Here is a 14,471-nt window from a genome sequence, read left to right on the forward strand (position 1 = left end):
GAATCCCAGTGGGAAGATCAGATAGCATCTGGCCTTTATGAATCAACATAGGGTTGCTGCTGGGAAGGAAAGGGTAGTGCTTTGTTCCCGTTTGCTTTTGAACAATCATAGCATACCTAGTGACCAGAATCAGTTCCTCCTGTCCTCCCCTGCAGCAGGTAATGCACTTTTCAGTCTTTGACCCAGTCTAGTGAAGCCTTGGTTCATTAAGAGACATCTCATCATCATCATGAAGTTCCTGGAGTAGTACATCTCCTCCATACCCCTTCCCATCCCCTGTCATAGAGATGTTCCACTTCTGTGGGACCATCTAGCCTATGACCCAACCACAACCAGCTCAGTCTGACTTGCAGATGTTAGGGCATTCAACTTTGGTTGGGATATAAATCCTTCTCTTGTAAATGGAAAATATTTTGACTAAAAGCTGTCAAATTACAGCAAGTAGTGAAGTCCATAAGGCTTTTTTCAATGTCATTTTGTAGAGGGAAAGAAAAAAGCCTTTAAGGAGAGCATATAAGCCATGGGATTGGGTTTCCAGAGGGCTTTTTGGGATCCTTTTAGACCAAGAGTTTTATAACATGGTCAGAGCAAGGGCTGTGTGAAACTCAGTAATTTTGACTGTCATGCTATTTTTCAGTTCCAGCTTTCATCACTTTGTGCCTTTTGGGTCTAGCTTTGCCTCCACTTAAGTGGTTGTCAATGTAGAATAAATCACATGAAGACTACTTAGGGCCATGCTCTTCGCCCAGCCCACATAATAGAGGAAGGAACTAAATCCTCAGAAATAAAGGGATATACTCTCCTACTCAGTATGGCTATTGAAATAGCTGGAGAACTAACTGTTACACTGAAGATGAGAAATGTTTTCTCTAACATGTACTCGATTCAAATTTGAGAGGAATCACAGCCCTCTGCTGCTTTTTTAGAAAATCAGGAAAAAATCTGCTGTGTCTTTTGAGCACAATGCATGAATAGAAGAGAGCAATAAAGAATGTATTGCACAATGCATGAGTAGCTGCAGTACAAATTAATATATTGTGATGGGTTTAGGAGGCAGAGGGGTGTCCAGAGCTGGACCTGGAACAGTCAAGCTAGTGATTCATGGCTTTCAGTAGTGAGGCCAATGATTCTTGAATTCCAGCCTTTGCAACCATGCCTTGCCATTCATTCTTTTTCAGATGCAAAATATTGCAGACATTCTTTCTCTAAGGGAAATATGCTAAAGGAAACAGGGACTAGCTAACAAACTGGAAACTTAAGCAGTCCTTTACATTTTAGGAGAGGAGATAAATTGATTGGGGTCTTGTACATTTTTAAAGAAAAAAAAAAGGCCTGAATCTGACTTACTCTTGCATAGGAAGCTCATGTAAGTGTGAAGACTCTAGAGAGGAGCTGGCTTCATAGTAGGAAAAGCTTTTTTTGTTACTATTAGCAGCCTGAGGTGTGCTGATCATTTTATTCCTGGTATTTTGCCATCTCTTAACAAGCATTGCCACAAAATGACTCATGAGAAGGGGTTTTTGAATGGAGTTCAGTCATTTTGGCACAGATTGCAACTCTGATCATAGGGAAACCATTTACTTTTCCAATTACGTGGTCAAGGCACAACTGTAAGTACTGTAGAGTTTTCTCTTCCCATGTTAACCTATCAGGACCAGCCAACTAATAAACAGAAGAAAGTGAGTGTTTGGTGAACTTTATAGTCAGAAAATGTACACAAAAGTCTTCAGGCCATCAATTTCTCTTCATTATTTGTGTGCTGCTCTTCAAGACTCTTCTTGGAATCAGTTTTCAGAAATGTATTTCAACAGCATACTACAGATATAAATATTGTAATTCCTCTTTTTTGATAGTTAGCTTTAGAAGCAACTGACCTGTCAGCTCCTACCCTTCATCTGGTGAGGGTTTAAATCAACTCTCTAGTGGAAAACAATCTGACGTAAAGTTGAGCTAGACCTTTGCTAGACAAATCTTATTAAAACAGAAACCTTAAACAAACGCAAGGCTTTGTCACCTACACACTTGTTCTGCATATATAATCCACACAATGGTTTGTTGACCATAAATTTTTTGCCCCTGTGGGAACCAAGAGTGATCTCCTTCACACTTCTTAACTTCAAAATATTGCTTTCATCCCCTCTTTCCCTCTTCGTTCCTCTCTTCCTCTGATCACAGAAATCCTCTCAGTAACTGTAACTCAACACTGGAAAACATTTCAGCATTTCACAGATCCTCACATCCGTTACTGTTTACAGGACAGTATCCCACAGCCAGGCAGTACTGGGCTGATCCCTGAGTCATTGAAGTCAGAGATTCTGTCACAGACAATAATAAACAAATTTTGTGGGATATTTTGTATTACATCCAGGTGTATTTTTTTGTTAAAGGTATTTTTCACTTAATCTAAATAACAGGACATCAGTATCCAATGGGTATATTCCTTCTAACTTTGCTCAGCATAAAAAGCTTTTTCATTTACTATACTTTTGGTTCAAGTGCACAAAATGAACTGGGGCAATTAAAAACAGGCAAATAATGTACCTGATGATTTACCATATTTTATTTACATTATTATATAGCTATTTGATGTGATATTGTCTGCTCCCGTCACTCTCTGCAACGTGTTTGATGATTCAGGGAATAAATAAAACCCGGGGTTAGCAAATAAATGAGAGCACAGAATTGGCAGCACACCAAGTCTGCTTTATTTGACTGAGAGAGAGATGTGTTACATGGCCTGTTTGTTTAAATTACACTCAGAGCTGAGATACACCAGGTGTTGTAGTTCATGGAACAGAGCCCTTAAAATGTTTGCAAAAACCAGATTTCTGTTTACTGGTTTGCCAGAATACAAAACCAGAAGGTTTACACTGAGAAGTTGAAAGAACAGGACTTTGTGCTACCATTTTGCTATTATTTTTATTAATTAAAGTTATAGAAATGTCTCATGTTCTGAAACATCATAATACAAATCAAGCTGTGCTATCTTTATTCAGCTAAACTCCCCTTAAGTTCAGTAAATGGGAGCTAGGTCTAAGAGATTTAATTTTTCAGAGTTTTTCCCCCCACTGCCTGTTCCATCAGAGACAGCCAGATAGAGTGTTAAAATCAAGGAGATCCTGAGCTGTTCTTTCAGGATGGGCATGGAAGTAGTGCCACAAAGAGACCTTAGTAATAAACTATACTTAAAAATTGTTCATTTTCCTTAGGACCATACTAAGGATGCATTCAGGTATTCACAGCAGAGGTGGCTGGGCCTCTAGCTTTGAGCTGCTCTCCACAGCATCCTGCAAAGCAAGCAGAGTGGGCACATGAGTGATCCTCACCCACTTCATTGGAAAGTCAGCCAAGGCAGTTCAACCTACCATAGAAGACTGTTAGAAGTAATCCACTCAATTTTGCAGTGCTGTGGGGCCAATAACCTTTGGCAAGGCAAGAGGTTAAACCAGCAGTTTTGTCTTAAGGTAGGAAAGCAGTTTCTGCAGTGAACATCAGACCACAGCCTGAATCAAGTTCAAAATTTGAACAGAGAGAGAGAGATGGGGGGAAGAAAAAAGGGGGAAGGGAGGAAGAGGACAAGGAGGACAAGAGGAGAGAGAAGCAGAGAGAGAGAGTACTCATTTCCCCTTTAACCCTATGATCTCTTACCAGCACTCTGAGCAAAACATATCTATCAACAAAATAAAGGCTAATGCATGTGAGGCTTCTTTAAGTCTCACCCAGTCATTTATTTGTTTTAGAGATTTTCTTCCCCACCTTGAATAGAAAAAGATTACTTTTTAAAAACCAACTGCAGCAGCAGTGACATGAGTTATCTTCCAACAAAAGTATATTGTTTCAGATTCAGTTATCTCTGAGACTGCCTTTTTTCTGTATCTTTTAGTGGTTATAACTTACAACTGCCTGGAGTGCTTTTATTGTCCGATTCAAACATCCTGATGGACAAAACATTCCTACTGACTCTCTCTGGAACCCTCTCTCTTGAAGCCTGCCAAAGCTTGAGTTTCAGCATGCACAGAACATACTGCAAGTAAAGTCTGCTTAATCTCACTTTGCATTTAGCAAGAAGATATTGGGATAGTCCCAGAGAAATGCTGAGATTTGTGTTGATCTAATGAAGAAGATAATAATGCCATGCTTACATGGAATCATGTACTTCTGTATGCTGGTTAGTGTGGACGGGTTAGGACAAATAAAGAAAGAAGATCCCTAGGATAAATTCATAATTCCAGCAAAGTTGGAGGTAAAACTCCAACTGACTGTAGTGGGACCAGCATTTTGCCTCTGCTTTTTTGGTTCTGTAGTTTATCCATTAATATATGTGTATGTGATCAGTTCCTAGTCTGTGGAAGAGACAGAGATTACTGCTGTACAAAGAAATACACACAAAGAAAAACACACTTTCTTCAAAAGTTTCTTGACAAGAAAGTCAAGAATCCCCTCACTTTCCCATTAGTATGAGCACAAATATCAGAACACAGGATGAATTATATGTATAAAAACAAACTACTTATCTCACTGCTGAAGTTTTTTAAAACCAATTTTAATGGTCTTGTGAGCAAAACAGATTCAATAGGTCTGATCTGCCAATACATTACTCCATTTGTATGTCAGTACAACTCCATTGATTTTTGTGCTATTACGGCTGTGTAAAAATGAAATAACACAGTGTTGAATCAAACCTATTCAAAGACTGATTGATGGTCCTGTTCAGAAATCAGATAAATTAAGAAAAGCAAAATGTGTTGAGAGGAGATGATGTTCCAGATATGCTGTAGTGGGAGAAAGGATCACACACTACAAAAAAAGGTGGTTTCTATGATAGAACACGTTTCACAGTGGAGATACGATGTGAAATGTCAGGACAATATATGGTTTCTTTAAAAACCTCATCACTGCCTAAAAATAGCCTCTCACTTATGTTTTCCCTCTTTGAGAACTATACTGATCCCCAATTCTGCATCTCTATTTCTTCACAGAATAAAGTTTGCTAAGCATGGGTTGCAGAGACAGGAAGATTTGTAGCTTTGGGACTTGGGACAAAATCTAATTTTAGTAGGCTCTATGTTTCTGCTTATAGTGGTGAACCAGAATATCAAATGAGCTGTTTAACCACATTAACACGTTTGCACTGGTTACAATGTTCATTTTCATAATTCTTTAAATAACCGGCTTTCACCCTAACATGAAAGCAAGCCTTATTCCATTAAGCCCTCAGTTCACCCAAGTTACTCAAAAATGGGACCTCAGTATATTATGAAGTTTAGTTCACATTAGTCAGCTGCTTGGTTAGGGTAATTTCAACCAAAACAAGAGTATTGCTTTTCTCTAAATAGATGTTGTAGGCCACAATATGTTGTGGGCTTGAACTGTGTTATATCACTTTAGGACATAGGTCTCAAATGTGAGAAAAACGTGTGTGATAAAATAAGACCAACATTGGTTTTGACCTAGTTTGAACAAAGGTGCAGAAAAATCAATGAGCCTCGGAGCAGCCTAAATGCTTTGTTAGCCTTTTACTACAACATTACATATTACATGCAAATAATGGCACAAATTTAAAGTTACTATTCATGTCAAGTGATTTCTTTGAATCTATATTTTATATTTTACAGATCTTGAACAGTAACATTTTTCTTTTTAGTGCAAAGTTGCTCAAGGTTCACTGGAGACTCTTTTAAATTGCTGCTTTCAGAGAAATAACAATGTAAAATGACATTATGATGTATAGCACCCTTCTGAAGACTTGAACCAGTGCAGCAGCAAGTCACTAAAACCTCTGGGAATGAAACAATCTCCAGGGCACTATTGTCCAATTGTCCTAACGAGATCATTTTTAATTAGTTGCAATTAATTTCACTTGACAGCACACTGAAATATCAAATTAGAAAGCACAGAAAAACACACTGGAATTTGGAAATTATCATTGTTGGATAGCTTCTCTATTACAGAAGAGAACTGGATCTGATTATTGCCTTCCTTAATCTATATAATTTTCATTAATTTGTTTCTACAATAAAGATAAGACATGCAATGATGTTGCTAAAGTAGTGACAGAGCTTTAGCATTTAGCCAGCTGACATGCATCAGGCTAACAAGTAGTCCATAGGCATTTTCTATTGAAGAAATCAGTATCTATCCATTCTAACAGTTGCCTGTGTTATGGCTAAAATGGTTTAGGATTGTGGATACAACGGGGTACAAATTATCTACATTTTTGTCCCATCCTGTCCCAATAGGTTGGTCATTCCTGCAGGGAACTCAAAAGACCCAAGCTGAGGCACGATCCTTATCAGTAGATTTCTAGAGAAACTGAGATTTACCCTTCTGTGGAGATATGTTAGAAATCCCGCATTTGTCAGTGCTAGAGGAATCCAGTCTAAGGGATTTTGCTATCAAGACATGAAACATGGCTACTCAAGAATCCAGGCAATGGTACCCTTCCAGCAGTCAGGTTATCCCTGACTGCCCTGGAATAAGCAACCTGTAGCAAATTCAGCACAGCTTCGGGGTGAGGAACTGCTGGATCTTCTTTCTGATCAGTGCAGTCAGAGCACTAGAGAGTTCACACAGAGGTCTGCTGTGTCCTAAGGCTAGAAGAAATGCATACCAGAGAAGTGGCTGTCTTTCCTTCCATGTCCCCTTAGCACCGTCAGTTGGCACCAATTTGCCTTAGAGATATAGATAGAAGTGCTATAGATCATACGTATCACAGCACAGATAAGCCACTGAATTAGAATACTGAATTATGCTGTTAAGTGTTTTGATTTTGTAGATATTGTCAGGCCATATCTATGACAAATTAAAATGCTACATCATCTAATCTTGACACTATTAGAGGAAAAATATGTCTAAGAGGTCAAATGGGGCTAAATTTTCAGTAAAGTTATTTTAATGACAAGATATACCTCTACAATTCAAAGTGCAAACTAAACCTTCTCAAGTGAACTTAATAAGAACGAAAGAAGCTAAATCATCATCCGTAGGAACTGAAATCCTAGACTGACAACACAATAGACAGGGGAAGACACAGCGCTCACTGTTCTGTGTGCCAGTGCCCTTCTATCACAGCCAAAAGGGGAAAAGTCTTCCAAGGAGCTTGTGTGGGCCCGTTCAGTCCTTACTAATTACACTGAACCTGCCTGAAGGAGAACAGGTAGTACCGTGAGGTATTTGTTCCCTTCTCTGCCAGCTCCTCTGCACATGAACTAAAATGACTAACTTGCTTCACAAACCAGTTTCCAGATGACAGCTAGTTATATAGTCAAAAGAGTTACATGCAACAGTTGTAGTGTAACTTGGTCTTTGTGCAGTTTCCTCTCTTACAAATACAATATTATTCTATCTCTCTGTGATCATTTTGCCATTTCACATATTTTTACTCATCAGATTTTCACAATTTGGAAATTTGATCATGAAGACAATTGAGTTAGGGGGATTGGGAGCTGTCTGAAATAATAATACATTTCTGAGCATCTTGTGATAACTGGGTCAATCAGACATATTTTTTCAGGAAAATACAGCTGGAGGAGCAGTTACAGTTTCATCACCATTTACCAAAAAGTGCAAACTAGGAATCTGTATAATTCTCAGAAAGAAACTTGTATTCCCTCAAACAAGGTCTCTTTTATTGAATCATGTTTGTATACCAAGAAATTGTTTAGTTAGTCTTACGAAATCAAGTGTCGTGGGTTTACTCGTTCTTTTCTCCCAGAGATGAAGATGGTTAGTTTCCCCCGGAGTCAAGCCCAAACCACCACATCAAGAAACCTACTAATTATCAAATTGTTTCATGTTGGCAAATATGATAGCTAAAAATACAAAAATATTTCCATGAAGATCAAGGTCTTATTATATCCCGCATCTATTCAAAACACTTTACTTTCTCCACTGAAAATGTCTATATTTTTTTGTGTTACAAGGCCAAAAAGTTTTGAATGATTGAATAAAAGTTAGGTCATGCACTTTTACATGTTTTTTTCAAAGCAACTTGATCATTCAGTCTTATTTAGAGCCACCAAAGATCAAGTTCATTTTATAGCAGCATCCTGATTCTCCACCTGCAATCAGAGATCCACTAGGCCAGCTGCAGTGAGCATTCTCCTGGGACCTTACACTAGGAATGGACCAGAATTAAATGATGATGCAGTAAAAATCAAAAGCACAAGTGAAGCCTCAGTACAAAAGTCCCATAAAAAGCCAGAGTTTGATCTAGAATAAAATTCTGGTATTTTGGTACCCTGTCTAGGAGTCCTCATTACCAGACAAATTGATCTTTAATGAGGAAGTAGACAGAATTGGACTGGGCTCCTTTTTACAGCACAACCTATATAATTTCTGCTGTGTCAAAGCGTCAGAAGTGATTTAATTTCTTTCTTTCTTTCTTTTTTTTAATTCTTTCAAGGTCCTTTTTCCTTAGAGGGACAGAATCTTCCTGTGGCTGAGAACCAGTGCAAACTGCCATAGGACTGAGGACCATCTTATACATTCACAGCAAGACAGAGGGGAAAAACCCCCACAGAATTATTTCTTTTTAGTAATGTACATGTTTTTCTTATTACACATTAAATTGCCCCAAATTACCGATGTTGGTAGAAAAGATAAGTTAACCTGCCTATACTTCAGCATGCTGGCTAGTGCACGGGTTTATTTTTCTGTATTTTCTTTTTTTTTCTCCATCTTTTTATTTACTTGGCTTAATTAACAAGATTCAAAATAATAGCATGACCTTTGACACTGTTCCATGATTTACTATATTCAAGAGCATCTATTTTTGTTTGTATAATATCACAGCATAAATAGTGTCATCTTCTAACAGAGTGTGACAGGAGCTTAATTCCTGGTGTCTATGAATCAGGTCAGGAGCTCTGTCGATGACAGTGAGTTAGAGATTTACAGTAGACCAGACAAACTATAAAAACCTATGGTAGGGATTATGAGTTATCAAGATGTGCTGAGCTGGCACATGCTGCTAAGTCTGCGGTCAGCATTATCCAGAGGGAAGCTACGGTGCCACAGCTGCACAGCACTCTATTACTACCAGTTAGCATCAGAGCCAGTATCAGCAATGCAAAGACTTTAAAAAGGTTTGAAGGCAGGAGGATAAAGAAGGGAAATCGGGAGGAAAATGCATGACAAACAGTAACATCTCCAGGACTGGCAACTCGTAAATCCAAAGGTTGCTAGCAAACAAACTGTACGTTCAGCACTTTAACAAAACCACTCAAGGAAATAACATCAACATCAAATTGAAAGCTTTCTATTCCCTTGTTCTGGCAGGAAGCACGAGGAAAGCAATAACTGCGGGAGGCTGCAGTTTTTCATGCAGTGGATTCTTTGTTCACTGCACATATCATCAACTGATTATTTGCAATGGAGGAGTGGGCCAGGTAGGAAAAGGGCTTCCTGTTCTGTCATGCTTTTCCTTGAACTCCAGTAATTCCTTTCTTGATTTGCAATATATATATAAACACGTTACTTACGGCTCTAGCTCAAAATTGACTAGATATCCAAAACAAGAGTCAGTTCAAGAACTGAGATACATTTAACAATGATTTGCTGTGCTTCCAGCAGTTCTCAGCCTTCCTCATGGCAATATGGAGGCCCTTAAAAAGGTCTTATATGTTCAAGTTATTTCACTTTTAATTTAGTTTTCACTTTTCATTTAGATGTTTTAGGAAATCATGGCCACTCTGACAACTTTTAGGTTTCCCTGGTTGCTCTCTTCTGCACAGATTTTAGAATAGAATGAGAAATTTCAATGGCCTGTGCAGGACAGTTGATAATACTGAAAGAGGTACAGAAAGTCAGGAGAACATACTGGTTTTGCCAGATGAAAATATCATACTTCTTCAGAACAGAGAGAACATTTGCCCTGTCGGCAGTCATCATCAGGAACATCCCCCCATCCACACAAATTCCATTTTATCTCCATTGAGGTTGGTCCAACTTGCCTTTTAGCCTACCAAGTGATCTGGTTCTACAAGAAAAAAAGAGATTAAACCTTCCGGTTTGATAGGAAAGACAGCTGAGTGCCATCTGCACATTAATAAGTGCACTTATGGTCTCAAATGTTCTCACATACATATCAAATAAACGAGCTGCACAGAACGTCACCCTGTAGAGTTTCCTATAACAAAGGGCCTACTAAAAAAAATCCTCCCATAACAGTCTTTAAGATTTATTGGAAGGAAAAGAATTGACTCAGCAAAGATCAACCATATTATTCCTATCAGGTACCTAGGCAAGCCAAGAACATCTTGTAATTAATTGTACAAAAAGCAGTTGAAAGATACAACCATTATGCATTTTGGTTTGAAATGAACAAAGTATACATGGCTTCCTGAAATAATTAAATTAACTGCATGCACTTGTGCCTTGCAGCAAAATCCCTTCTTCAATTTCTGAGTTTGATTTCTGTCAGATTTACCACAAGATTGATATGAGGCAGCTGTACCAGCTGTACCATTGCAGAAGATGGATTTTTGACTGTATATTCTGATGACCTGCTAAAGGTAACCCATGCCTTATCCTTCTATAGAAAAGTGCTGAAAACTTGGTTAATAAACCACTGCCTTTTTTACATCCACAATAGGTAACTACTATCTTTCTCTCTTAGAAAAAAGGTAACTGATAGGTATCTCCAAATTAGGTATGTAAGAATTAAAAAAACACCCAACAACTTTGATATATATATCTCTCATAAAAACACTCCCACCTTCTCAGAATCAGCCCATTAAATTTTAATATTATGATCTGCAAAGCACACAGAAAGTTACCTACCACATGGAAAAGTGGGCTAACTGCACGTCTGTAAGCAAGATGCACGCTGACCTGCCAGCAGTGATTCCAGTATCCAGAAATTTATAGGTAGAAGGCAGCCATATAGCAAATGGTTTTATTTATCCCTTTCCAAATTTTTCAACATGTAGGAGCTCCTTGAACTCAAAATAGCTACTAAACTAAAGGCTATGTCAAACATGGGCACTCGACAAACAGATTTTTTTCCCCCCAGTTTAAACAGTGATGCTACTATGAACATACTGGTCCGTGGCCAAGTCAGCACTTGCACTGAAAAGCAAGGTTAGTGATCACAGATGATCATTACTGGCTATGAACAGATAACAGGTTACTATTTTTAGATCGAGTGATGCCATAAGAACTGTAGTACTTTCCTTGAGACAGCCGAAGCAGAAAAAGTTTAGTAAGTCATATTTCTGTTAGAATTTCCTGTTTTCAAGCTCCAAATGAATGTTGGACAGATGTTTTCTCATGCAAAACAAGTCCTCATTCTATGATACAATGAATCCTGTAATATGAATGTGATTTTTAAAAAATTTAATTAACTGATTGATGTTAGTGACATAGAAGGTATTATACTACATGACAGAAAAGCGGACTAACTCATCAACAGCACAATGAATGTATGACACTTCAGATGCCAAAAATGGCAGTATGTAAATGAAATAAAATGATTTTTCGTGAAACAAAAGATTTTTTAAAACCATACTTATCAAAGTCATTGCAGTTGGTATAGCTGAAGGAAGAGATTTTAAATCCATGTGGCACCACATGGGTGGGAAAGTGGAAGCAAGTGGATTTTAAGACCAGGCACTTCAGAATTGACTAAGAAATAGCAGTAGGCTCAATATAGGAGATGTAAGAATTTAATTTGAAGGCTTTACTATGCTATCCTTGCAAATCATATTAGACCCTAAAATTATAATGGACATACTGTTTTTCAGCCTTGGGATATGGGTGTAACAGGATCATGAAGTGCAGGCTTTAAGAGCAGCCACTCAGCTTGGTTTCTGCTCCCTGTGCAATGCATAACCTGCATCCCACATCCCTTTCATGCCTTTTGTGCCTGAAGAGTCACAGAGGCTATGCAGCACTGATGTATCCTTCTGACCAGAGCACAAACAATAAGAATGATTTTTGTGCAGCTGCTGTGGGCTTGGATGGCAGATGGAAGACCAAGGAGATTGAATTGTGGAAGGAGCAAGGGTATAAAGGTATAACCAAGAGGCTAGCATCATAGGGGCAGAGGAATTTATTCCTACAGTTCACACCCTGGGAACTAAGGCTAATATTGGGTCTCATCTCTTCCTCTGTCAGCAGCTGTCTGTGAAACTCTTAGATGAAGTTTGTGTCTAATTCCTTTCTAATGACTAACACAGAGAGAGTCAGTAGTCCTTCTTTGGCAGCCACTTGGTAATTTAAATGCTAGGAGTCTGTACATGGATCTAATAATCTAAAATCCTTTGCAGATAAGCAAGCAGTTATGCTCTAAGTATTGCTTGTTTTAAATCTGGAACAATAAAGTAATATTTTAATAGTTCTGTGTGTCAATCAAGATTTAGGTAACAAGAACCAAACTAGCCACACAGCCTTATTTTGGTTCCTTTCTCTTGTACACCATGAAGCATCCTATTTATTCCATAAAATTACTGAACCACTCACAGCACAGATTGGATGCTGTGTCCAGGTCAGTGCAGTCAATGAACCTGGTGTGTGACAAGATTCTTACTTCATCTCTTCCACTAGTTAAATGTGAAAAAAAGCAGTTATGGCTAACACCACTGAATGCCACTGCTAAGAATTGGAACTTATCTTTCTTCAGTCAAAGAATTTTTTTATGATGCTTAACAAGCCACTTTAAGACTTTAGAGTGATCAACATGAAACACTGGCCAGTTCAGACTGTATTTGGTATTGACTGGTTTCACTTTGAACTTTAGATCCTTTTTGTAAAAAGCTAAAGACTGAGGGAAATCAAAGCTGTAGATGTCTCAAGATTGGCATCTTGGAAAATCCTAAAAAAAAAATTAAAAAAATTAGAAAGGTGAAAAAGATAACTCAGTGACAGTTTTGAAGTAGTCTGTGGCCATACAGTGAATTTTACAGTAAATGTAAAATTGTAAGAGGTAAACAAATATCTTTTTTATTATATCTTTGGATTCAACAAGAATCCAAAGGAAATAACAGTAAAGACTAACCACAACATTTATGGTTGTTGAGGGAGAACGTTATTTTAGATGCTCTGTTTCCTGGTTTAGAAAAACATCTCCTTGCAAGATCACCTCTAGAGAAGTATATAGAAGTCTTAAGGAGGTAGGAGTTACCAAGGAACCTTCTGTATTCTGTTCTGGTACTTGTTGATTCAAGATCTTAAGCTGGTTTAGTAGTAGTCACTTAATGATTAAACTTGGTCTTGCAAAGATATTCCACTGTATGTTGAAGGTATCTGTGCAAGGTGAGAGTGGAATCAAGGCTGACAGTGATAATGTGTGTTACCCAGCAAGCTCTGGGATGAAGGCAATTACCAACTTCTCATGGGGCAGATGTTTGGTGATTCTGAGCTGCAGCATCCCAATGAGATATGGCAAGCTCACACAAACAGCAGCTACATCTGGCTGCCAAGATGGGAAAAGTTTGCAGAGAGGAGCAGAACAGGCTTGGCCTCTGTGTTTTGGGCTCTACAGTTAGGTATTGCTAATCTAACTGCACACCAGCAGAGTTTCTGACCTGCCTGTCAGCCAAAGGGGAAACAGAAACACAGGCAGAAGCTGGTGTAAATAGAGTTGCCAAGAGAGGTGGCAGAAGAAATATGAGATCAGCCTACTTTGTACCTGGAAGTGGTATACCTTTATATTTCCCTACAATAGTTCTCTGGCAGGCAGAGACAGTTCAGCAGCTTCCAAACACAAAGACACCAGACCCTGAGTTCAGAACTCAAGCTGAGGAAATGCAGGTTTAACTAGAACTTAAATGAGAGATGTAAATCACAAATTCAACCAGGCAGAAGTAGCAGCACTTGCAATTTGCCTAAAATTGGCTTTGAAATAAATGTCTTATAGTACTGCACAGACCCACACACCAGCGCTGGTAGAGGTTTTTCTAAGACTGCTGTCCAACAACATTACTGGTGATCTGTAAAGACATTCCTTTAAAACTGCTAATCTAAATAAATTCACTGATATCTGTACCTACTGCTAATGCTTAATGTTTCATAACCATATATCCAATACATATGATATACACAAACAGCAACATATGGCCTGCCATGTAGTTAGAGAAGTATCAAAACTTTTTGCTTCAAAATAAGTGTGGGAAAAAATGACAATCTGGATTATTTCCTTGTCATCTCATTTGCAGGACGAGTGTTAGGCACACTGTATTTGCTACAATTTGCAGGGCTGTACTTTACTTATAAAGAGACATTTTCCATCTGCCATTCAACAAACATCAATTTCTCACTCTTTTTTTATAATCTATTTATCAAAAGATACTGTAGAGTCTTATTTTCCTCTCTGTATTGCTATATTCCCTATGCACTGGGATTTTTAAAACAGACTGTGCTTTCTCTTGCAATATGAGATACAAAAAGAAAAAGATATTCACTTTGGCTCATCTGCTATGTCAATCACAACTGCTTGCAAAGGATTGCTTTATGACCACTACTTTAGTGGT

General features: G+C 38.3%; 1 long non-coding RNA gene across 2 annotated transcripts in view; it reads right to left on the reverse strand.

Moving 5' to 3' along the window:
* LOC135417927 (uncharacterized) overlaps window positions 1–14,471 on the reverse strand; it is a 101,597-nt gene that overhangs the window by 17,367 nt on the left and 69,759 nt on the right. The gene's annotated exons all lie outside the window — the stretch shown is intronic.

Source organism: Pseudopipra pipra, chromosome 8, assembly GCF_036250125.1.
Source record: "Pseudopipra pipra isolate bDixPip1 chromosome 8, bDixPip1.hap1, whole genome shotgun sequence".
Taxonomy (NCBI): Eukaryota; Metazoa; Chordata; class Aves; order Passeriformes; family Pipridae; genus Pseudopipra; species Pseudopipra pipra.